The following is a 25,140-nucleotide window of genomic DNA, read 5'->3' as shown; positions in this document are numbered from 1 at the left end:
ACAAAGTTTCTTTGGGGATTCACTTATATTGATTTCTTATGCACAAAGACATAAATAAGACCTCTAAGCAAATTTTAGCTGATATATAAAAACACTCTAACATCCTACATAACTGAAGGCATATAATAAGTAATATTCACACTATTGATTCAGTTTAACCCATAAGGAACCAGTCCTACTTCTTTGTCAGTTCCTAAATGATTTTTTTCTCACTATTTGACCATTCTTAAGTGATTTATAACCATTTATCATAATATTATCCTCTTTATTTTGAGTTTTTTCATTGTAAATCATGTATTTTTCTATATTTAATTCATTGATCATGTAGATGTTCATTAGAGCTCAGAGTAAATTCAAAGGCTATTATATCAAAACAGACAAAACTGAAGAAAAAGTGACTTTTTCAGCCCATGATATCAAGATATCAATAAATTAAAGTGTGTCCATCCACTGTCATTGATCCAACTCGATGGGTTTTACTGATGAATCGATGTTGTAGAAGATGACGGTGTTTCCACGGTAACTACAGAGCCTCTGAACATCCTGATGACCATGAAAAGATGACAAACCGTATTTTACACCAATTATTTACATGTATTCATAGGATTAGTGGATTAACAGGAATTAAACATGTTAGATTAGTAGATGCTTTTGGTCGCCAGTGGCTGTTAAGATTATTATCAGAATATATTGGATATTCTATGTATATTGGTTAATCTTAAAAGTACCTTAATCACATCCAGTCATAAAAATATTGTTTTTTTTGTCATTGGTTCAAGACTCAGTTATTGTTAAACAAATGTCCTTTTGTATTTATTTGTTCTTGTTGGAGGACCTGTTCACCCTGAAAAGAGTAATTTCCTCTTTCTCCACTGAATGGGTTCAGAGTGCTATTATGTGGAGCTGAGGACTGCTCATTCAGCAGGGGAAGTCAGCTCATGCCTCATCAATCATAAGGCTGGCATTACAGGCTCACCAGGGTGGCAGCATGGAAACAGGTGTCCTTTTCTTTGCAGGACAGAACCAGGAAAAAACACTCTGGAGTATAATAATGTACAGAATTAGGGCTTAGATTCCTTCCAAGTACAGTATACACCACAGGTGTCAAACATGCGGCCCGGGGGCCAAATACGGCCCGCCAAAGGGTCCAGTCTGGCCCCTAGGATGAATTTGTGAAATGCAAAAATTATACTGAAGATATTAATCATTTTAGTTCAGGTTCCACATACAGACCAGTTTAATCTCAAGTGGGTTGGATCAGCAAAATATTATCATAATAACCTATAAATACTCACAACTCCAAATTTTTCTCTTTGTAAACGTAAAAATTTTCATGCCATTTTACTGTATTTACACTAAAACAAACTAACATTTCACAAAAACACAAATAACCTCAACAAATATAAACATTTTAAAATGTCTGACGAGTAATTTTAACAATATTCTGCCTGTTATTGAATGTTTTTGGTGTTTATAGAGCCACTGTGATTTGTAAATGTTAGTATTGTGGATCTAAAACAATAACAGCTGACACAAAAACACAAAATGTGGCAGTGGACGGATGTGACATGGTTGTTACAGATCCCATCATACTGATGCTCAGCAGCCATGTCACCGTTTCCACAAATGATCCCTGTGCAAAAACTAGGATCAGAATTATTTATTGTATAGTTTATCATCATACTAAAGAGTAAAGAACAATATAGAATTGTTATTTCTTCATAAAAATGCTTATTATTAGAAAACTGTTGATTTAAAAAGTGACGTGTGACATTCTTAATGTATGTATTGGCGTAACATAAGCAGGATGGATCAGCACCATACTCCATATTGAACCTGTAAAAATAAAACATGTGATATGTAGGAGAGAATCTGTAAGAAAAACTGGGGAATCTAAAAGAACAGAATATTTGTTTTTCAGGTAAATTCAGTTCAAATATAACTTGGCCATTTGTGACACGAAAATATAGCATTAATTGTGATGAAATTGGACATTTTTGAGCTGAAAACATAGTTCATATGACCATCAACATGTTGCAACAGAACTGAAATCCTGTACATTTGCAAAACTTGCATTTACCAACACAAAGTTCCTTTGGGGATTCACTTATATTGATTTCTTATGCACAAAGACAGAAATAAGACCTCTAAGCAAATTTTAGCCGATTGAAATATTACATTTTAGAAATGAGAAGAATACACTTGGTGAGATATTGATTTTTGCAGTTGAAGTGTGTCCATCCACTGTCATTGATCCAACTCCATGGGTTGTACTGGTGAATTAATGTTGCAGAAGATGACGGTGTTTCCATGTTGAGTACGGAACCTCAACGTCCAAATGGGTCATATCTGATGGCCATGAAAAGATGAGAATCTGAATTTTACCTGAATTATATACATGAATTAATACGATTGTTGGTTCAGAAGACATTCATCATTTAGATCACAGATGCTTTTGGTCGCTGTTGTTTAGTTCTTTAAGAGTTGATATCCAGCACAGGCTACATCAGTAACACTGCTGATCTAATCCAACATCTAATTGTCTTAACCCTCCGGTATCCAGGTGCACCTTTTAGGCACACTTTGCACTTCGTTTTAAAAAACTTCATATTATTTTTCACAATTTAAATAAGGTTAGAATTCAAAAGTTGTTCATTTTTGCATGATCTTTAAAATTCTGGCCACCAACTAAAATTTGCACATTGTAAACAAAAGAAAATTACAAGACTAGCATCTGTCTCCCAAGTGTGCGTAAAACGCACTATTTCTTCCATTTGATATGTATGATTAGGGCTGACCTTGATTAAAAAAAATAAAATCAAATTAGAGCAGAAAAATAAATCAATATATAATATTTAATAGTTTGATTTATAGGTGTGCATTTTACGCACACTTGGTGACAGATGCTAGTATTTTTGAACATTTGACCTAGCGCCAAAAATAATAATGCAAATTAACCAATGTTGGAGTTAATCACTGACATATGCCAGGATGAAAAAATCAAATAATATGTGATCCACTTTTTATGTAGTATATTGAAAAAATTTAATTTTTGTGTTTTTTGCATCTAAAAAAAATGGTTTGTTTACATTACAAACATTTAAAGGGTTGAAAAATGTGACAATTATTGAGTGTTTGGTATTTTTATTTACGGCTCAAGTTGATGAAATAGGAAAAAGTGTTAAAGAATTAAAAACAAACTGTATGAATTTTTTTTTTTTTGACATTATTCCACAAGCGTGCAAAAAAGGCACACTCGGTGCTTAGTAAGGGCCTTGCTAGACGGGATACTGGAGGGTTAAAAGTAATTTGTTTAAATTCTAAATAGGACAAACTCTAAGTGAATCCAATCTGTAAAGTGTTAGCGTCTTCTGTTCTTTTGCATTCCCCAGTTCCCACACTCTTATGTTATTGAATGGCTGCTCAATACTGAATAGTAATTCATCCATCTGCTCCGTGAGATGCCCGGGAACCTTTCCCCCCCAGTATATGGTAATTGCAGGTTACGATTTGGATTCTACATAAACCTGATTGCCTTTCAAGTACTCACGGGCCAGTCAACGGATCCTCAGACTTGCAAGAGAAATTAAAAGTTTTATTTCAGGCGTTGCATGATTTATACACCTGTTTAATACTGCTTACATTAGAGGCTTTTTGTCATGAATTATACAAGGACTTGGGTCTCTTAAATTTAGTAATGACCATCTGAAAGTATGAAGAAATGCTTTTAAAAAGAGTGGACATCAGTGGAATGTGGCCTGAAAAGACTGAGTAAATTATTTAGACTACTTGGTTTTGCATGTGTACAAAGTGACACAAAATATCTGATATGCAACGACACAAAAACGCAAAGTATAGTCTCAAAAATGAACTTTATATCAATCAATCCATCAATCGAATTTTATTTACATACCGTCACATCATAACAAAAGTTATCTCGTGACGCGTTTCATTTAGAGCTGGTCTAAACCACACTCTTAAGCCAATTACAGAAACCGACAGAATCCTCCAGGAGCAAACAGTGACAGTGGAAGGAAAAACTTCCTTTAACACAGGGGTGTCAAACTCATTTTAGTTCTGGGGCCACATTCCTCTTTTCCATTTTTATAGTAACACACTACTTTCTGCAGTCCAATACTGTTCAAATAATGCTCACAACGGTTCCAAAGTGTGTTCCAACACTACTTTTATGCAGACACAGGGGGTTGGAAGGAATTCACAAACGTTGGGACACCTGTAGGAATTGGTAGCACCAACTTCCGAGGCTTGATCAACCTCCATTGCTGCAGAACTGCTTTAAGTTGTGAACCCATTTCTTGTTCGCCTTTTTGTATAATTCCGAAATGTACATTATTTTTCAGTTTTATTTAACCTTACCTTTTTTTTTTTTTTTTCTTTTTTTTACCTCTGTTAGTTTACTGCCAACCTTTGTATCATTTCAAGCTGTTCATTGGACTTGAACTGCTTGAATTTCAATACAAAACTAGAAAAATTGGGGTGTTCTAAAACTTTTGACCAGTAGTATATATAATAAACACTATCACAACTACTATATGCACCTGTTTTGTCTTTGTTTTGTCCCTTTATTAGACAGCTGGTATTAGGGCTGCTCGATTATAGAAAAAACAATAATCATGATTATTTTAGCAATAATTGAAATCACGATTATTAAAAACGATAATTTGCTAGCCTTAAAGTTTTTTTTTTTTTTTTCTTGCAAAACAATGTAAAATATACTCTTTAAACATAAATAAAGCTTTTAAAAACTAGAACAAAGTACGTTCACCTTTGTACGAAAACAAAAAAAAATCTTTGAATGCAAATAAGTATACTGTAAATTCAAGTATGTTTCCTTTTGTAAACAAATAGTGCACTGGAATTAAACTGCTATAGACTTGCCATAGAACTGTAGCAATTAAAAAAAACAACAAAAAAAAAAAAACTCACGTGATTCTCCTGCCATTTTTCAAGACCGCTAGGTACAACTTTCCTGGTGGGGTTGACCTGCCGGCTAGCTGGCAACTGTAGCTTAGAGGGGGGCGGGGCCCAGCAGCTCACGGTAGCTTGCATGCGCTTGAATTAAAACAACTCAAAATTAATAATCGTTTTTTCTCGATTACATAATTTTTGTAATCGTTGAGTGTAATAATCGTAATTGAATTTCGATTAATTGCACAGCACTACTTTAAGTTGTTAACCCATTTCTTGTTCGCCTTTTTCTATAATAATTGAAATTACGATTATTAAAAATTATTATTTGCTAACCTTAAAGTTGTTTATTTTTTTTCCTGCAGAACAATGTAAAATATACTCTTTAAACATAAATAAAGCTTTTAAAAACTAGAACAAAGTACGTTCACCTTTGTACGAAAACAAAAAAAAATCTTTGATTGCAAATAAGTATACTGTAAATTCAAGTATGTTTCCTTTTGTAAACAAATAGTGCACTGGAATAAAACTGCTACAGACTTGCCATAGAACTGTAGCAATTAAAAAAAACAAACAAAAAAAACTCATGTGATTCTCCTGCCATTTTTCAAGACCGCCAGATACAACTTTCCTGGTGGGGTTGACCTGCCGGCTAGCTGGCAACTGTAGCCTAGAGGGGGGCGGGGCCCAGCAGCTCACAGTAGCTTGCATACGCGTGAATTAAACCAACTCAAAATTACTAATCGTTTTTTCTCGATTACATAATTTTTGTAATCGTTGAGTGTAATAATCGAAATTGTAATTGAAATTCGATTAATAGCTGGTATTGCCTACCTTTCTCAAAATAACAAGTAAAAACGAACTAATTGTGTCCTTTTATACCGTCTGCTGCGTTTGTCTGAACCAGCTGTGCACTAAATGTTGCAGCAGGTCTACAGAGTTCACTTCAGTCCAGTTGGAAACAGACCAGGATGAAGAGTTCAGGGTTGGTGTCAGTGGTGACCTTTAAAAAGGCTGCTTTTCCATTCCTTTATGAGCACTGTGCTCTTTGTTACAGATCCCCGGCCATTCAATGATGGAGAGAGCAATCAGGTTGATCTGCCACAAAAAATAAATCTGAGGTCCTGTGTGGGAAGCGCTGATTCATTTTAAGTGAAAAGAGCAGCACTTTAAATTAAATCATCTAGAAAGGAGACAACATATTCAGTCATGGTGTTGCTCTCTTAAGGTTCTGAGATATCATTGCTCAAGTAAACGACAAGGATAGTGTTACCGGGTAGAGTTGGAAATTAGAGAAAGTAAAGTTGTGTTCCAGTTTTAAGCCACTGTTGAATGTAAGTTGAATGGATGTTCCGCTCTGAAATATCTGAATAAATATTAGATGAACTGCTGTGCAATTTGCTACTGGCATTTCATAGTTCCCAGAAAATGAAGATAATGGTTTCTTTTGACTAAGGTTTTCTGCTGTTTTTTTTTTTTTATTTTATTTTTTTTAAGAAATGTCTGACCAAATATTGAATGAATGGCAGTGATATTTCAGTCTTCCCATATGTAAGGGATTGTTTTTGTTATAATGGGATGTGGCAAAAATGCTAAATATTTTCATTTTTCTTTTACTGAAGTAGAGGTAGATGTAGTGATTGAACCTTCGACTAAGGTTTTCTGGGCTGTTTTTTTTTTTTAATCCTGTCATGCATGAATTATGAGAACCTTAATGGGTCAAAACACAGTAATGTCCAGTCAGAGAGCGAACTTTAATTGATTGCCATTCCAACATTTATTTCAATATGAAGTAGCTCCTTGTTTTAGATAATCCCTTATGGTCCAACTAAAGCAAAAATGAATTTAAAAATTAAAATGTGGGTCAAATTGTCTCTAAAATGTCCCGTCAGAGAGATTTTGAATACTGTGTTTTGACCCAATCAAGATATTGAGTGTTTTTATTCGTCTTTAGGCCTGAAAAAAACAATGCGATTGAAATTTTTTTTTTTTTATGAACCTATTTTTCATGGAGTTGCAAAAATATCCGCTCAGCTGGACACCATGCATTTAATTTTTGAAGCAAAGAAACATGTATTTACTGATATACTGAGTGAAAAGTATGAAATACATTTTTTAAATGCAACTAATCTGGTATTTTGTCACATTTTAACATACTCTAATATTAGTTATTACTCACTTTATGGAGATAATATGCAAAAAAAAAAAAAAAAAATCTTTTTGTTTAACCCTCCAGTATCCCGTCCAGCAAGGCCCTTACTAAGCACCAAGTGTGCCTTTTTGGCACACTTGTGGAATAATGTCAAAAAAATTTTCATACTGTTTGTTTTTAATTCTCTTACACTTTCTTCTATTTCTATTTCAACTTGAGCCGTAAATAAAAATACCAAACACTCAATAATTGTCACATTTTTTAACCCTTTAAATGCTGTGTTTGTAATGTAAACAAACCATTTTTTTAGATGCAAAAAACACAAAAATTAAATTTTTTCAATATACTACATAAAAAGTGAATCACATATTATTTGATTTTTTCATCCTGGCATATGTCAGTGATTAACAGCAACACTGGTTAATTTGCATTATTATTTTTGGCGCTAGATCAAATGTTCAAAAATACTAGCATCTGTCACCAAGTGTGCGTAAAATGCACACCTATAAATCTAACTATTAAATATTATATATTGATTGATTTTTCTGCTCTAATTTGATTTTATTTTTGTAAATCAAGGTCAGCCCTAATCATACATATCAAATGGAAGAAACAGTGCATTTTAGGCACACTTGGGAGACAGATGCTAGTCTGGTAATTTTCTTTTGTTTACAATGTGCAAAGTTTAGTTGGTGGCCAGAATTTTAAAGATCATGCAAAAATTAACAACTTTTGAATTCTAACCTTATTTAAATTGTGAAAAATAATATGAAGTTTTTTAAAACGAAGTGCAAAGTGTGCCTAAAAGGCGCACCCGGATACCGGAGGGTTAAGAGAAATGGTTAATCACAGTCTATTAACAATAACAAGCAATTAATTTACACTCAAACATGTTAGTGCAGATCAGGTTTATCTAGAACAGCAAAGTTACAGTAATGGTATGAATTGCAATGTATGGGATGATGCATAAGTATTCACTGTGTTGGCTGATATGGAACTAAAACAATAAAATCCATGAATATACAAGAGAACAGCTGGAGAATAACTGTCCACTGGAGTGACCACTGTGCATGAAAGGGTTAAAAAAACAAACAAACAAACAAACAAACAAAAAAAAACATAACACAATGTCCCAAAAATGACAGAAAAGGCAAAAGAACAAAAGGGTTATTTTCTACTTTTCTACTTTTGGGATATTCAGTGTATTTCATAAACTGTACATTTTTACTTTTGCTTGAGCAAATAAATTCAATCACTACATCTACCTCTACTTCAGTAAAAGAAAAATGAAAATATTTTGCATTTTTGCCACATTTGCCCATTATATATATATATAAGGAAAACAGTCGTCCCATATGGGTAGATTGAAATGTCCCTGCCATTCATTCCATATTTGGTGAGACATTTCTTTAACCCTTTCATGCACAGTGGTCACTACAGTAGACAGTTATTCTCCAGCTGTTCTCTTGTATATTCATGGATTTTATTGTTTTAGTTCCATATCAGCCAACACAGTGGACGCCTATGCATCATCCCATACATTGCAATTCATACCATTACTGTAACTTTACTGTTTTTAATAAACCTGATCTGCACTAACATGTTTGAGTGTAAATCAATTGCTTGTTATTGTTAATAGACTGTAATTAACCATTTCTCTTAACCCTCCGGTATCTGGGTGCGCCTTTTAGGCACACTTTGCACTTCGTTTTAAAAAACTTCATATTATTTTTCACAATTTAAATAAGGTTAGAATTCAAAAGTTGTTCATTTTTACATGATCTTTAAAATTCTGGCCACCAACTAAAATGTGCACATTGTAAACAAAAGAAAATTACCAGACTAGCATCTGTCTCCCAAGTGTGCCTAAAACGCACTATTTCTTCCATTTGATATGTATGATTAGGGCTGACCTTGATTTACCAAAAATAAAATCAAATTAGAGCAGAAAAATAAATCAATATATAATATTTAATAGTTTGATTTATAGGTGTGCATTTTACGCACACTTGGTGACAGATGCTAGTATTTTTGAACATTTGACCTAGCGCCAAAAATAATTATGCAGATTAACCAATGTTGCTGTTAATCATTGACATATGCCAGGATGAAAAAATCAAATAATATGTGATCCACTTTTTATGTAGTATATTGAAAAAATTTAATTTTTGTAATTTTTTTTGTTCTCTTGTATATTCATGGATTTTATTGTTTTAGTTCCATATCAGCCAACACAGTGGACGCCTATGCATCATCCCATACATTGCAATTCATACCATTACTGTAACTTTGCTGTTTTTAATAAACCTGATCTGCACTAACATGTTTGAGTGTAAATCAATTGCTTGTTATTGTTAATAGACTGTAATTAACCATTTCTCTTAAACAACAAGGGATTTTTTTTGCATATTATCTCCATAAAGTGAGTAATAACTAATATTAGAGTATGTTAAAATGTGACAAAATACCATATTAGCAGCATTTAAAAAAATGTATTTCATAGTTGTCACAGTATATCAGTAAATACATGTTTCTTTGCTTCAAAAATTAAATGCATGGTGTCCAGCTGAGTGGATATTTTTGCAACTCCATGAAAAATAGGTTCATAAAAAAATTTTCAATCGCATTGTTTTTTTCAGGCCTAAAGATGAATAAAAACACTCAATATCTTGATAAAGGTCAAAACACAGTATTCAAAATCTCTCTGACAGGACAGTTTAAAGACAATTTGACCCATATTTTTATTTTCAAATTCATTTTTGCTTTAGTAGGACCATAAGGGATTATCCAAAACAAGGAGCTACTTTATATTGAAATAAATGTTGGAATGGCAATCAATTAAAGTTCGCTCTCTGACGGGACATTACTGTGTTTTGACCCATTAAGGTTCTCATAATTCATGCATGAAAGGGTTAAAGAAATGTCTCACCAAATATTGAATGAATGGCAGTGACATTTCAATCATCCCATATGGAACGACTGTTTTCCTTATATATAATGGGCAAATGTGGCGAAAATGCAAAATATTTTCATTTTTCTTTTATTGAAGTAGAAGTAGATATAGTGATTGAATTTCTTAACTCAAGTAAAAGTAAAAATTAAGGGTGTAAGAAAATATCGGTTCTGCAATATATCACAATATTTCATTTTAAAAGTACTGTATTGATATTTTTAGGTATTGATTGAAATGCAGATATTTTGGAGGTTTATTTTTGTTTTTCTTTTTTGCTTATTTTATTTATTAATATTTAACACTCTTACTAAATAATATTAGTTCCTTTTTTTTGGGATTGCACAAATATAATGGTATAATGTTAGTTCTGAGCTAATAGAATATGAACATTTGAACAGACTCTTGAACTGTAATGTCTGTAAAATATGATTAAAGTTTTAACAGAGGAAAATTTTCTGATATAACATTAGATCCTGTTCTGATCAAATAAAAATGTGTTTAGTATTTGTGCATATTTCTGGTCTAATTCAATTATTTCCAGGAAATAATCTTAAAAAAAAAAAAAAAATACAATAAAAAAATTGCCTTTTTTAACAGTATCATGATATATTGTGATATATTGTATCGTGATCCTAGTATTGTGATATGAATCGTATCGCCAGATTGTTGCCAATACACACCCCTAGTAAAAATGCACAGGTTATGAAATACACTGAATATCCCAAAAGTAGAAAATAACCCTTTTGTTCTTTTGCCTTTTATGTCATTTTTGGGACATTGTGTTATTTTCATTCAGTTACATCTTTGATATTTTTGTTGTGTGTGACCTGAGCTGATGGATGCACCAAGGGATCATCTGTGTCGTATCTCTTCTGTTTCTTATTGTCATAGCTACACTTTTCTCCATGAAATTGGAAGAAAATATTTTTACCTGTTCTCATGAAATGACTATGAGGGGGTGGGGGGAACTTGACCCCCCCCCCCCCACCACCACCACCCTCCTAGGCCCAATCACCACCAAAATTTAATCATTTCTTCCTTGTGCCAGTATCAACATTTCCTGAAAATTTCATGAAAATCCATCCATAACTTTTTCAGTTATCTTGCTAACAAACAAACAAACAAACAAACAAACAAACAAACAAACACACACAGGAGGCAGATCTGTCTTGGCGGAGGTCTGTGCTCTCTGAGTGCTTTTCTTTTTTGTGTTGTACTGATGTGCCTCTTGGTCAGGTCTCCCTCGAAAAAGTGATTTCATTTGAAGGGACTTCCTGGTTAAATAAATAAAAATAAATGTCGAAAAAACAGAAGTGCGTAATGTCGGTTTTTCCATTAAATCACAAATGCAATGATTTGTTTATTTATTATCGTAAGATGACACGAGAAGTCATTCCATAAACATGATGATGAACGTAAATATGGTGTTGATTTACAGATATATTCATTATTATTATATATTACCCCTCTATCTTGTACTAAATCAAAAAATGATTGGGTTTCTTGGTATGTCCACAGATACCGCGACATGTTTCTTCTTCTTCTTCTTCGCTTGTTGTAACGTCCGTCAACATCCGTTTTTTAAATTCACCTGACTCTAGTTGCGAAAAAAGGTCTTTCCATTGCAGTTTTGCATGATATACCATTTGTGCTACGCCTGAAAAACCACCTCTTGCCAGCGCAAAAACTTTTAATCGAAAAATGAGACTTTTGGTGAAATTGTTGTTTTTCCATTAGGTAAATTTTTAGTTATATTTGTGCAGTTTGAGGGTCATTGGAAAGCAGCTATTGTATGTCTACTGAGAATGAAAAAAGAAAAAAAAAGGAGATTCCTGAAAAGAAAAAAAGCATCCTTGGAGATAAGCAAAAATAAACACAAGAATTAGGAAAACTAGGAATGAGCAATCTGAGTTAAAGATCCTATTACATCATGATATTTACATGTTCTGACATTGACTGATCCTGTTTTTTTTTGGTCATGCTGTGGATATGGTGTTTACATGGAACACAGAGAAATCTGGATACTCCCATCCCTGTTTACATGATAAATACTCATTACTGCTGCCATTTGCACAGGCGCCTGTGATATTTCCAGTGTACAGTGTTAATTTAATCTGACATTTGGTCAGCCGCCTCCTAACTTTAAAGTTACTCCGGCTGTAGAAACGGAGACCACTGTGGTTCATAGCAGAGGAGGCGCTATTGATGTTCATCTGTGGTCCACAATAGGAGATGAGGACAGGTAAACATGTCCTTCAGCTTTTATTCTGTTACTGACACTGTGTAGGACAGGGAGGAAGATGGAGGTCAGGGGTGATATAAGCCAACGTGATATCACGGCTCACATAATTATATACGCCACTTTTAATTGGTGTATTTTCTGTAGACATTATAAGCTTTTTTTGTGCACGTTCACGCAGTGTCAAATCCGTGCAAAATTCTCTATGGTTAGTATTACCATTTAAATTCTAATTATCACAATAACCGTGTTTGATTACAGCACTTTGAAAACTAATGACACTGCACATTTCCTGGAGAAGCAGCAACACTCTATCTATCTATCTATCTATCTATCTATCTATCTATCTATCTATCTATCTATCTATCTATCTATCTATCTATCTATCTATCTATCTATCTATCTATCTATCTATCTATCTATCTATCTATCGATCTGTCTATCTGTCTGTCTGTCTGTCTGTCTAAAATAGAAACTAAAACAACTCAAACTTCATATGGAAAACGGTCAAACAGTGTCCATAAGGTGACATCTTTAATGCACATTTGTATATTTGATTGTTTACATGTTAATATTTTTATGTTTCTGCAACAGAAAGTACATTCATTCATTCATTCATTTTCTGAACCCGCTTTATCCTCACTAGGGTCATGGGGGTCACTTGGAGCCTATCCCAGCTACATAGGGGCGAAGGCGGGGTACACCCTGGACAAGTCGCCAGTTCATCTCAGGGCTGAACATATAGAGACAAACAATCACTCTCACATTCACACCTATGGGCAATTTAGATTAACCAATTAACCTATTAGTGCATGTTTTTTTTTGGACTGTGGGAGGAAGCCGGAGTACCCGGAGAGAACCCACGCAGACACGGGGAGAACATGCCAACTCCACACAGAAAGGTCCCACCCCCCGTCGACTGGTGTTGGAATCGAACCCAGGACCTTCTTGCTGTGAGGCACGTGTGCTAACCACTGCACCACCGTGTCGCCGAAAATACATTGTGGCTATTATTTAATTTTATTTATTTATTTTTCGGGCGACACGGTGGTGCAGTGGTTAGCACACGTGCCTCACAGCAAGAAGGTCCTGGGTTCGATTCCAACACCAGTCGACGGGGGGTGGGACCTTTCTGTGTGGAGTTTGCATGTTCTCACCGTGTCTGCGTGGGTTCTCTCCGGGTACTCCGGCTTCCTCCCACAGTCCAAAAGCATGCACTAATAGGTTAATTGGTTAATCTAAATTGCCCATAGGTGTGAATGTGAGAGTGATTGTTTGTCTCTATATGTTCAGCCCTGAGATGAACTGGCGACTTGTCCAGGGTGTACCCCGCCTTCGCCCCTATGTAGCTGGGATAGGCTCCAAGCGACCCCCATGACCCTAGTGAGGATAAAGCGGGTTCAGAAAATGAATGAATGAATGAATGAATATTTTTCAAAATACAACTTGGTTAAATTATTTCATTGTGCGTATAAATACTTTTTGAACATTTTGAGCACAATTTCAACAATATCACGATAATAATGATAACCGTGATAATTTTGGTCATAATAATGGTGATATGAAACTTTCATATCGTTACATCCGTAGTTGTGACAGTAGCGACACTTCATCGCCGTAGTGATCAGGTCAGCGTTTGATCCATCCTGAGCCAGCTACTGGTGGTAAGACTCCGTCTCATCGATGCGGGCGTTCGTCCAGCAACCCAGCTTAACGGTCTCCCTAACGAATTACAACTGACCTTTCATGGCTGCAACATCTGCTGGGCGCTCACTGCTGCGACCTACCTTTCATCTCTGCACTCCTTCTCTCACACCGTTTCATCATTCGTTACTATTTTATTTCTCTTTCCAGCTCCGGGCTTCACACAGCCCGCCTTTGCTGATTTGCCTCTGGCTCGTCCTTGTCGAAGACTGATGGTAAACAGCGTTGTCTGGATGTGAAAGAAAAGTCAGAGTATTGCTAATTCGATCGTCGGTGCAGAGCGGGACGCATTGTTCCGTTTGACCGCAATGTTCCGGGTTTCTCCTTCACCAAAAGCGACAATGTAGCTTCTGTAATGAGCTTGAAAGTGTTGTTCTGAAAAGAGTTTAGCTTAGTGCTGACAACAGCTGCTCTGATCAGATATTGATGATTGAATTGTGGAGAGAACCCCCCACTGGTTTACGACCGCGTTGCCTCCCCTTATCCAATTACACCGGGTGGAAATTAATATTTTTCTCAGCAATCTCATTTAGAAGAGACTCAACCTCCTGCAATTATAGCGGTGTATCTGACAGTAAAATCCATTAGCTTAATGAATTGATCACCAAGGAGAGGGACATGTTCATTCAGTGAGCTGTGGTTGCTCTTCAGAGAGATGTACTTCACACTCAGCAGGACTTTCCCTACTCTTCTTCCTCTTCTGCTGAGTGATCATGTGTAGCAAACGAGGTTGGTTATACACTGAACAAAAATATAAACGCACCACTTTTGTTTTTGCTCCCATTTGTCATGAGCTGAACTCAAAGATCTAAAACTTTTTCTGTGTACACACAAGGTTTATTTCTCTCAAATATTGTTCACAAATCTGTCTAAATTTGTGTTAGTGAACACTTCTTTGCTGAGATAATCCATCCACCTCACAGGTGTGGCATATCAAGATGCTGATTAGACAGCAGGATTTTTGCACAGGTGTGCCTTAGGCTGGCCACAATAAAAGGCCACTCCAAAATGTGCAGTTTTATCACACAGCACAATACCACAGATGTCACAAGTTTTCGGGGAATATGCAATTGGCATGCTGACTTCAGGAATCTCCACCAGAGCTTTTGTCTGTGAATCGAATGTTCATTTCTCTACCATAAGCCATCTCCAAAGGTGTTTCAGAGAATTCATGAAGAAGACTGTGCGAGGAAAATGGTGGTCACACCAAATACTGACTGGTTTTCTGACCCCCCTGGACCACCCAATACAGTAAAAGTGCACATTTTAGAGTGGCCTTTTATTGTGGCCAGCCTAAATCACACCTGTGCAATAATCCTGCTGTCTAATCAGCATCTTGATATGCCACACCTGTGAGGTGGATGGATTATCTCAGCAAAGGACAAAGGAGAAGTGCTCACTAACACAGATTTAGACAAATTTATGAACAATATTTGACAGAAATAGGCCTTTTGTGTACATAGAAAAAAGTTTTAGATCTTTCAGTTCAGCTCATGAAAAATGGGAGCAAAAACAAAAGTGGTGCGTTTATATTTTTGTTCAGTGTAGTTACTAGTGATGGGAATTCCGGCTCTTTTTAGAGAACCGGCTCTTTTGGCTCGGCTCGCTAAAAAGAGCCAGCTCTTTCAGCTCCCAAGTGGCTCTTCAGATTTTTTGGTGCTTAAATTAACCCTTTCATGCATACTGGTCACTACTGTAGACAGTTATTCTCCAGCTGTTCTCTTGTATATTCATGGGTTTTGTTGTTTTACTTCCATATCAGCCAACACAGTGGACGCTTATGCATCCTCCCATACACTGCAGTTCATACAATTATTGTAACTTTGCTGTTCTTGATAAACCGGATCTGCACTAACATGTTTTACTGTAAATCAGTTGCTAATTTTTATTAGACTGTAATTAACAGTTTTCTGAATCCTTTTTTTTTTTCCTGCATATCCTCCAGAGACCCCGCAATGCATTTTGTCCTCTGCAGGGGACAAAAGTTTGACAGTTTTACTTAACCCTTTCATGCAAGAATTATGAGAACCTTAATCAAGATTTTTTTTTTCCTGAGTGTTTTTATGCCTGTTTAGACATGAAAAAACAACAACAAAACAACAACAATGTGATTGAATTTTTTTTTTAATCAACCTGTTTTTCATGGAGTTACAAAAATGTCCACTCAGCTACACCATGAATTTTATTCTTGAAGCAAAGAAACATGTATTTAAAACCCAATATCATAAAGTGATATGAAAACAGTGAAATGAAACCATGTTTAATGCAGCTAATCTGATGTTTTCTCACATTTTAACACATTCTAATACTAGTTATTACTCACTTTATGGAGATAATATGCAAAAAATAAATATTAACAATTGATTTCCACTCAAGAACCAATCAAGAACAGCAAAGTTACAATAATGGTATGAATTGCAGTTTATGAGATGATGCATAAGTGTCCACTGTGTTGGTTGATATGAAACTAAAACAACAAAACCCATGAATATACAAGAGTAAAGCTGTAAAGTAACTGTCCACTGTAGTGACCACTATGCATGAAAGGGTTAAAAAATGCTGTCCATTACAAAGGATATTCCATTAAAAAATCAATCAATAAATAAAAATCATTTTAAAAATGTATCTGAAAAAACTGTTGCTTTATGCAATTTCCAATCAAGACAATTTTTTAATGTAAAAAAAAAAAAGCTAAAACTGTCAAATTCCTGGGTCTCAGGAGGATATTATCTTCATGAAATGAGTAATAACTAATATTAGAGTATGATAAAGTCTGAGAAAACATTAGCGATTTAGCAATTAGCGGCATTAAAAATGTTTTTATTTCATAGTTTTCACACAGTATATCACTTTCTAAAGATGAGCTTTAAACATGTTTCTTTGCTTCAGAAATTAAATGCATGGTGTCCAGCTGAGTGGACATTTTTGTGACTCCACGAAAAATAGGTTCATAAAAAAAAATAATAATAATTTGCATTGTTTTTTTTCATGCCTAAAGAGGAATAAAAACATTCAAGAAAAAAATGTTGACTAATGTTCTCATAATTCATGCATGAAAGGGTTAATTTATTACGAACAATAATGTAAAGTTATGCACAATATGAGTTACTAATGTAAAAAAAACATGCACTGTATCAAATGTTTATTATATAAATACACCTTTATTTACACACTCTCCAGAGTGCTTAAAAAAAAAAAAAAAATAGAAATTGCAAAAAGAAACACTTTAATATTTACAAATGACCTTTACTAACTTTAACTATTTTAAACTTTTGACTTTTTACTGCTAAACAAATTTAAGGAGAAACAACATTCAGAAGCTTACAGAATCACAACAAAATATAAATGAACTGAAAATGGTTGGAAATCACATGCAATCATTTTAACCAGTTCTTCATCAATTGTGTTCTGTCTTGCTGGGGTCATAGACTTTTGCAAAAATTGGCTCATAGAGCTGTGGGTTGTACATTTAGGTGGTTGTGGTGGTGTACTGGACAGTGCTGTAGATACTGCAGTAGCAGCAGCAGTCACACTAGACACACTGGGGGGGGGGGGGGCAGAGCGGCTCCCAGGCAGGAGTGGGCTCTCAGAGCAGTTTCGTTCATGACCGACACATCACTAATAGTTACTGCCACTGCTGTCGAGGAACAGGTTAACCCTTAGGCAGTGGTTCCCAACCTTTTTTTGGCTCGTGACCCCATTTTAACCCATAAAGACCCAAATATACACCAGTGACCAAAAGCATCTATTGATCTAAAATGTTTAATAACCTTAGAACCACTAATCCTATCAATACATGTAAATAATTGGCATAAAATACAGTTTGTCATCTTTTTATGGTCATCAGATATGACCCACTTGGACGTTCAGAGGCTCCATAGTGAACGTGGAAACACCGTCATCTTCTACAACATTGATTCACCAGTAAAACCCATGGAGTTGGATCAATGACAGTGGATGGAGACACTGAGTTTATGTTCAGTTAATGATAGATTTGGTGAAAAAGTCACTTTTACTTCAGTTTTCTCTGTTTTGATATAATAACCTTTGAATTAACTCTGAGTTTTCATGAACATCTAAATTAAATATATGAAATTAAATATTGGAAAATACAGGATTTACAGTGAAAAATGCAAAACACATAGGATAATATTATAATAAATGGCAATAAATTATTTAAGAAAGGTTAACTAGAGAGAAAAATTAATTAAGGAACTGACACAAAAGTAGCACTGGATCTTTATGGGTTAACGTCACAAATCTCTGGCGACCCCAGACATTCAAAACGAATCCATGTATCATTTGTTCATTCGTTTTTCAATTTAAAACCAAAAATCAAAAAAAAAAAAAAACACTCTTTTTTTTGTTTGTTTTTCATTTTCAAAACCACAATGAAAAATGGATAACAGTTTGTTTTTCCATTTCCCGATTTTGCACTCAAATGAAAAATGGAAAAAACGAATAACGACCGTTTCATCCGATTTTGCTATTTTCAATATAGTTAAGTTGTCTGACCCGGAAGTAGTCATTACTAGGGAAAAAATAAACAAACAGAATTTTCCGAATTAACGACATACTGTTTTCTGAAAAAAATTCAATTCGGCTCTGTTTTTCTGAATTAATTTATTCAGAAAAACAGAGCCAAATTAATTTTTTGTGTGAATGCAATATGCTTCCATACGTATCAAACAGCTGCTTAATTATCGCAAAATATTCCTCCAGTCCGGCCATGATTCCGTTCGTATCTCCTGTCAGATGTTTAATGCTGAATAACAAAACTCACCTTGGATTCTTTAAACAGATCTGGGTGCCTTTCTCCAAGGTACTTTACTAGGTTCATGGTACCCCCCCCCACCTTTGTTTGAATTCTGTGGTGGCGGTGTTTACCCAGTGGCTTATGCATGTCAATAACCATGTCATGGTCGTCTACTTGAAGTGCTTCCACACATGACTTTTGGTCCTTTTTTGTCCGTTAGACGAGGCGGAGCATTAGCTGCAGCTGTTCTCATTCTTTCATGAGTTTCTATACCTGTTGCATGTGTACTGTCAGCACGTACCTCCCCCATCAATTCCAGAAGAGTAGTAGCCTACCGATGGTATCAATTCTTCCGCAGGCATCAGTTTTTCCGTTTATTAAAAAAATGAGTATCGACGATTCTTTTTTCATGGTAGTATCGAATGGTATTGTAAGTATCGGTTCTCATGACATCCCTACATTTTTGTTAATTTATTGTATTAAGACACAGGTGTCAAACATGCGACCCGGGGGCCAAATCCGGCCCGCCAAAGGGTCCAATCCGGCCCGAAGGATGAATTTGTGAAATGTAAAAATTACACTGACGATATTAACAGTCAACGATGTCAAAATCCTTTTAATTCAGGTTCCACATACAGAACAATTCCATCTCAATTGGGTCAGACCGGTAAAATATTATCATAATAACCTATAAATAATGAAAACTGCAGATTTTGTCTTTGTTTTAGTGTAAAAAAGTACAATTACATGAACATGTTTATATCAACAAACTGTCCTTTTACAAAAAATGTGAATAACCTGAACAAATATGAACAACCCAAAATGTCTTAAGAGAAGTAAATGCAATTTTATCAATATTCTGCCTGTTACTGAATGTTTTGTGTATTTGTAATTGTAATGTAAGTTGTAACGCACATGTGTTAATTATAACTGATAAACTGAGGCCGAATATTGTTAAAATTGCACTTAAGACATTTCAAGTTGTTCACTTTAGTCAGATTTTTAAGGAAATGTTGTAGATGTAAACATTATCATAATGTAATTTTACTTTTTTCACCATTATTATTGGACTGGTCCGGCCCACTGGAGATCATATTGGGGTGAATGTGGCCCCTGAACTAAAATGAATTTGACACCCCTGTATTAAGAAATGACAAAATGCAGTTTCCTCATCAATATAAACTTGTATGGTCCTCATTTATTTTATGCACTGAATCACTTTTGCAAAACAGCACTTTCCTGAAGCATATAAACTTTTTCTATAATTGCAATATATATATAATTTAAGACTTTTTGTGTGTGTTTCTACTCATCTTTATTTTATGTGCACATTGCAAAAGCTCATAAGAACAGCAGGATGGAAAAGCCCTCACACTTTTTATATTTTCTGCAGTTGTGGACCCAGTGATTGTTACCAAAAGGCTGGCAGTTCAGATTTTCAAATAAAATACTCACCATTTAACACCAGTGTAGCTGCCGTCGTGGAGTAAACACTGCGGGTTGTTGAGAGAATTGGTTTGTTTTTCAGTCTCTCCTTCAAATATCCTTGGGTCACGGTGGTAAAGGAGAGCCGACGGATTAACCCAACAGTCAGTGTGGAAGAAAGAAAGACAGAAATGCACTGATAGGTCAAAAACACTGTCCAAGGACTAACTGGATTAATTAATCCAATAAATAAATAAATAAATAGTGACGATAGAGATTGAAGAAAAGAAAGGACCGGAGCAATGCAGTAGATTTTGACTCAGAAAAGACAACAGCCAGAACATGAAAACATTTCCTTCTCAAAATTTAATTTTATTTTACTGTGCAAGCTATTATTTACACCAGGGGTGTCAAACATGCGGCCCGGGGGCCAAAGGGTCCAGTTCGGCCCCTGGGATGTTTTTACCAAGTGCAAAAATTTTACAGTCTTGAATTGAATTAAGCAAAAAAATAATAATAATAAAAAAAACATTTGGCTTGAATTAAGGAAAAAAAAAAATCTTCAATTAAGCCAAAAAAAAAATCTTCAATTAAGCAAAAAAAAAAGAAAAAAAAATCTCAAATTTAGCAAAAAATCTTGAATCAAGTCAAAAAAAATCTTCAATTAAGTTAAAAAAATCTTGGATTAAGCCAAAAAAAATCTTCAATTAAGTAAAAAAAAAATCTTGAATCAAGCAAAAAAAAATAAAATCTTCAATTAAGTTAAAAAAAAAAAAATCTTGAATTAAGCCCAAAAAAATCTTAAATTAAGTAAAAAAAAATCTTGTATTAAGCCAAAAAAATCTTCAAATAGGTAAAAAAAAATCTTGAATTAAGACAAAAAAAAATCTAGAATTAACAACTTAATTTTTTTCTTTCTTTTAGTGCAAAAAAAAGCATTAAATTATGAAAATATTCACATTGATTTACTGAAATGTCTAATGAAAATGAAGCACAATTTTAACAATTTTTCTGCCTGTTCCTCAGTGTATAGTGTCTTTGTAGATCTGATCCATAATGCACATGTAGAAATGATAAGCTGAGGAATAACATTGTTAAAATTGCGCTAAATTTTCTTATGTTTTTTAATTTAAATTTCAGGGTTTTTGTTTTTTTTTTTTTTTTTTGGATGGTTTATAAAAGTAAGTATTTTCATAATATAATGTTGCGGTTTTTTTTTACACTAAAACAAAGACAAAAATTTGGAGTTGTCATTATTTATAGGTTATTATGTTATTATTTTTGTGGTCCGGCCCACTGCAGATCAAATTTAGCTGAACTAAAATGAGTTTGACACCCCTGATTTAGACGTATTCGCGCTAAGCAAATGATAAATCTGTTTATTCAACACTGCATTGTCATGACAACTGAGTATCAGACTTGGGTGAAAACAGTTGCATTGAACGTTTCCTCTGGCTGTAGAAAACAGAATCTGAGATAAGAGTTGTTTTTCAGTCCAAGCTGCTGCTGCTGCTGCATCTCTTCCGTTTGCTGTTGACGTTACTGCTGAAGCTTCTGTTCTTAACAGAATTTAGGGTGATTAATCATTAATTTCCAGCATCTGTGCAGCCTCCCTAAAACCGGCAGCGGGCCCCGCTCTGGTGCAGGCTCATACAGACCTCAATGACGCTCATTTATGTTGTTTGTCTGGCGGAATCCGAACAGGAAGCGACACCGTTCCCAACTGTTCTCGGGACTTTGAAGGAGAGTTCTGTCGCTGATTTATTTATACTTCTCTTCTTCCTTTGGCGATTTTGTCTGCACGCATTTCAGCCTCTGACATGTTTTATCCTTGTACAGTCAGTCGCAGCTGACCGTGGCCTCTAGGCTGCTGAATACTTAAAAAGAGGAGGGGCAGCAGTTCATCCTGTTATAACTTAAGCCCAAAGTCACGTCAAGAAAATCTGCAAGTTAAGGTCATCCTGCCAGGGTGAATAATATGCGACGAATCGGATAAATTACATTTGCACTTCCATAAAGATGAGGAAGTTAGAAGCTAGAAACAAGTTAAAAAAAAGAATTGTCATAAATTCCGCAGCAGCCTTTTAGCTCTCATGTGCGTGTCATGCTCCAAAAAAGTCTCCATAATGCATGTTTTATCAGATTCCTCTCCTCTTGTGGTGTTTGACTCCCTGACAAGTCATTTTAGAAGAGGTTAGGCTTGTTGCTTTGGGCTTGGGTTGTGCTCAGATTTACTCAAGTGACGTTTCAATGACTAGTCTGAAGCATAATTAGATTCATTATATACTAAAGTATCTTTAACCCTATAATGCCAAACGTATCATATTTGATACATAAGTTTTGAAGCCCTCTACATCAGGGGTGTCAAACTCATTTCAGGGACCGTTTACACGGCGTAGGATTCAGTCGACTCCGGGAAGATTTCATCGTGGATTAGCCTTCTGTTAACACGGAAACAGTGCCTAGAGTGCCTGAATCTGGAAACTTTTGATACCAGGGTCCAGGGTGGAATGTTATCGATACGCTCCGCATTCCAGCTCCGTGTTAACGTGAATCGGAGCGTTCCGGGGTAAAATATGACGTCACCGCATGCGCGCGCAGCCAAGAACCGCCAGTTAACCCACTCCAGGCCAGTTGGTGGCGGTAATGCGCCTCCAAGCTGGTTTGCCAGCCTCTATGACACAATAAAGCTGCAGAAAAAGAAGGAACAACCACAACAACAATGGCCGGTTTCAGAACAACATACGTGCTGCTAACTGTGCTCAGTTTGCTGTCGCTTCTCCACCAAAAGTTAGACTTACTGCGTCTACACTCTTACCAGCGGAGATGCATTTCTTATATTCGCCAATGCCTGAGTCAATCCCTAACATACCATCGAAGGAGGACAGTTAGGAGATCCCCAGCTACTGGTCTGGCATGGTCACTACAGCATATTATGCCGTCCTCGTGGACTCATGCTAACGCAGATCGTTATCATAGCGGCTTCGTCTTAACGCGGAATGATTTTATAACGCAAAGGAGAAATCTTTGCGGAATTAGATCCTAGTATTGCCGTGTAAACGTACCCTTAGTTCAGGGCCACATTCAGCCCAATTTGATCTCCAGTGGGCCGGACCAGCAAAATAATAACAGTGAAAAAAGTAAAATTATATTCTGATCAGGTTTACATCTACAAAGAGTTTCCTTAAAAATCTGAATAACATGAACAATTTGAATTGTTTGAAGAAAAACAAGTGCAATTTTACAATATTCTGCCTCAGTTTATCAGTTTATCATTTACACATGTGCATTACAATTGCAGAAAACATTGAGTAACAGGCAGGATATTGGTAAAATTGCATTTACTTTTCTTAAGATATTTCTGTTTGTTCATATTTGTTCAGGTTATTCACATTTTTGTAAAAGTATAGTTTGGTAATGTAAACATCTTCATGTAATTTTACTTTTTTACAACAAAAAAACAAAGAGAAAATTTGGGGTTGTCATTATTTATAGGTTATTCGGATAATATTTTACTGCTCTAACCCACTTGAAATCGAATTGGACTGTATATGGAACCTGAATTAAAATGATTTTGGCACCATTGACTGTTAATATCTTCAGTGTAATTTTTTGCAATTTTTCACAAATTCATCCCAAGGGCCAGATTGGACCCTTTGGCCGGCCAGATTTGGCCCCCGGGCCGCATGTTTGACACCTGTGCTCTACATGATCAGTGTGATATTTTTTTGTCTTAAAAAACCTTATGTATACAATTAGATACATGCAATACACAAATAATCCACCAGGGGGGAGGAATTCGTTCACCAGAGGCCTTTCCAGTGACACTACAAGATTGTCATTAAAGGTGCGGGAGACTTTCGTGACCAATTTTTCATCAAATCCGTCAAACCTCAGTCATATCCTCAGTATCATGAATCTGTAAGTCTTTGTCATTACTCATCTGAATCTCTTGCATTACGGTGAACAGTTTCTTAATGCCATCCACCATAAACAAACCATGTGTTTACAAACAGAGCTGGGAGGGAACTCGGGCATCTTTGGAATTTTGTCGCAACGTGCGTTGTGGGAAATGAAGGCTCGTGCTGCTGCTTGACAGCAAGGGAAATTTTTCAAAGTCGCACCAAATCCAGAATGAGATTCAGATCCAAATAATTTCACTAACTTTTGTTGACATCATCATGAAGAAGCTGTAGACCAAGTTTGAAGTCAATCGGAATTGTAGTTTCGGAGAAGAAGACGATTAAAATTTTTGTAATGGACGACAGACGACGACAGGCGACAACGACAGACAACGACAGATGACGACGACAGACGACGACAACAGACGACAACAGACGACGACAGACGACGACAACAGACGACGACAAATGACGACAGGCGATGACGACAGACGACGACAGATGACGACGACGGACGCCGCATGACAACAATAGCTTACAGGTGTCGGCCTGTAAGATAAAAAATCAGAACAGACTAAAGGGGAAAACAGCAAATACATTATCGTTCCTTAACAAAAACTAGTAAATGAGGGAAAGTGTCAGTGTTGGATGCTTTTGTTGAAGTGTTACATGTTCAGTATTTTCATATTAACACATTCATGTAACAAGAATAAATATGCACGTTTACATATTTATAATAGTTCTTAATAGTTAAACAATAATTACTCTTAAGTCTTGTGTTCTTAATGAACTTATGATTTGAAATACACTTTTTAAAAATTTTCCAGACATTAATCCTTTATTGAGCAAGTGACTATTTTTGGTAATTTCTGCAAACATTATAGGGTAAATCGCGTGCTTCAGTGAGGTCAAGAGGCATTTTGGTTTTTATAAAACTATACAGTGATTCAGAGTGATTTTATTAAAAAAAAAAAAAAAAAAAAAAAAAGAAATTGAAGCTGAAAATTGTAAATATGAGGGATTTTTTGTTAGTTTACAACCTTATAACAGTTTTTTTATGGCATGTGTTTACTTTTTAGC

At 35.4% G+C, this 25,140-nt stretch overlaps 1 protein-coding gene and 1 long non-coding RNA gene across 2 annotated transcripts in view; one reads left to right on the top strand and one right to left on the bottom strand.

Moving 5' to 3' along the window:
- Window positions 1-25,140, top strand: part of zmat4a (zinc finger, matrin-type 4a) — a 434,438-nt gene that overhangs the window by 38,540 nt on the left and 370,758 nt on the right. The window lies entirely within an intron of this gene.
- Window positions 1,634-24,782, bottom strand: LOC115426267 (uncharacterized). Its single transcript, XR_003936322.1, has 3 exons — window positions 24,632-24,782; window positions 4,420-4,426; window positions 1,634-1,644 (listed from the first exon to the last, which is right to left on the bottom strand). It is a non-coding gene; the product is annotated as an uncharacterized LOC115426267 (long non-coding RNA).

This window comes from Sphaeramia orbicularis, chromosome 9 (genome assembly GCF_902148855.1).
Source record: "Sphaeramia orbicularis chromosome 9, fSphaOr1.1, whole genome shotgun sequence".
NCBI classification, from domain to species: domain Eukaryota; kingdom Metazoa; phylum Chordata; class Actinopteri; order Kurtiformes; family Apogonidae; genus Sphaeramia; species Sphaeramia orbicularis.
The sequence above is the reverse complement of the archived record's forward strand: the minus strand, read 5'-3'. Positions and strand labels throughout refer to the sequence as shown.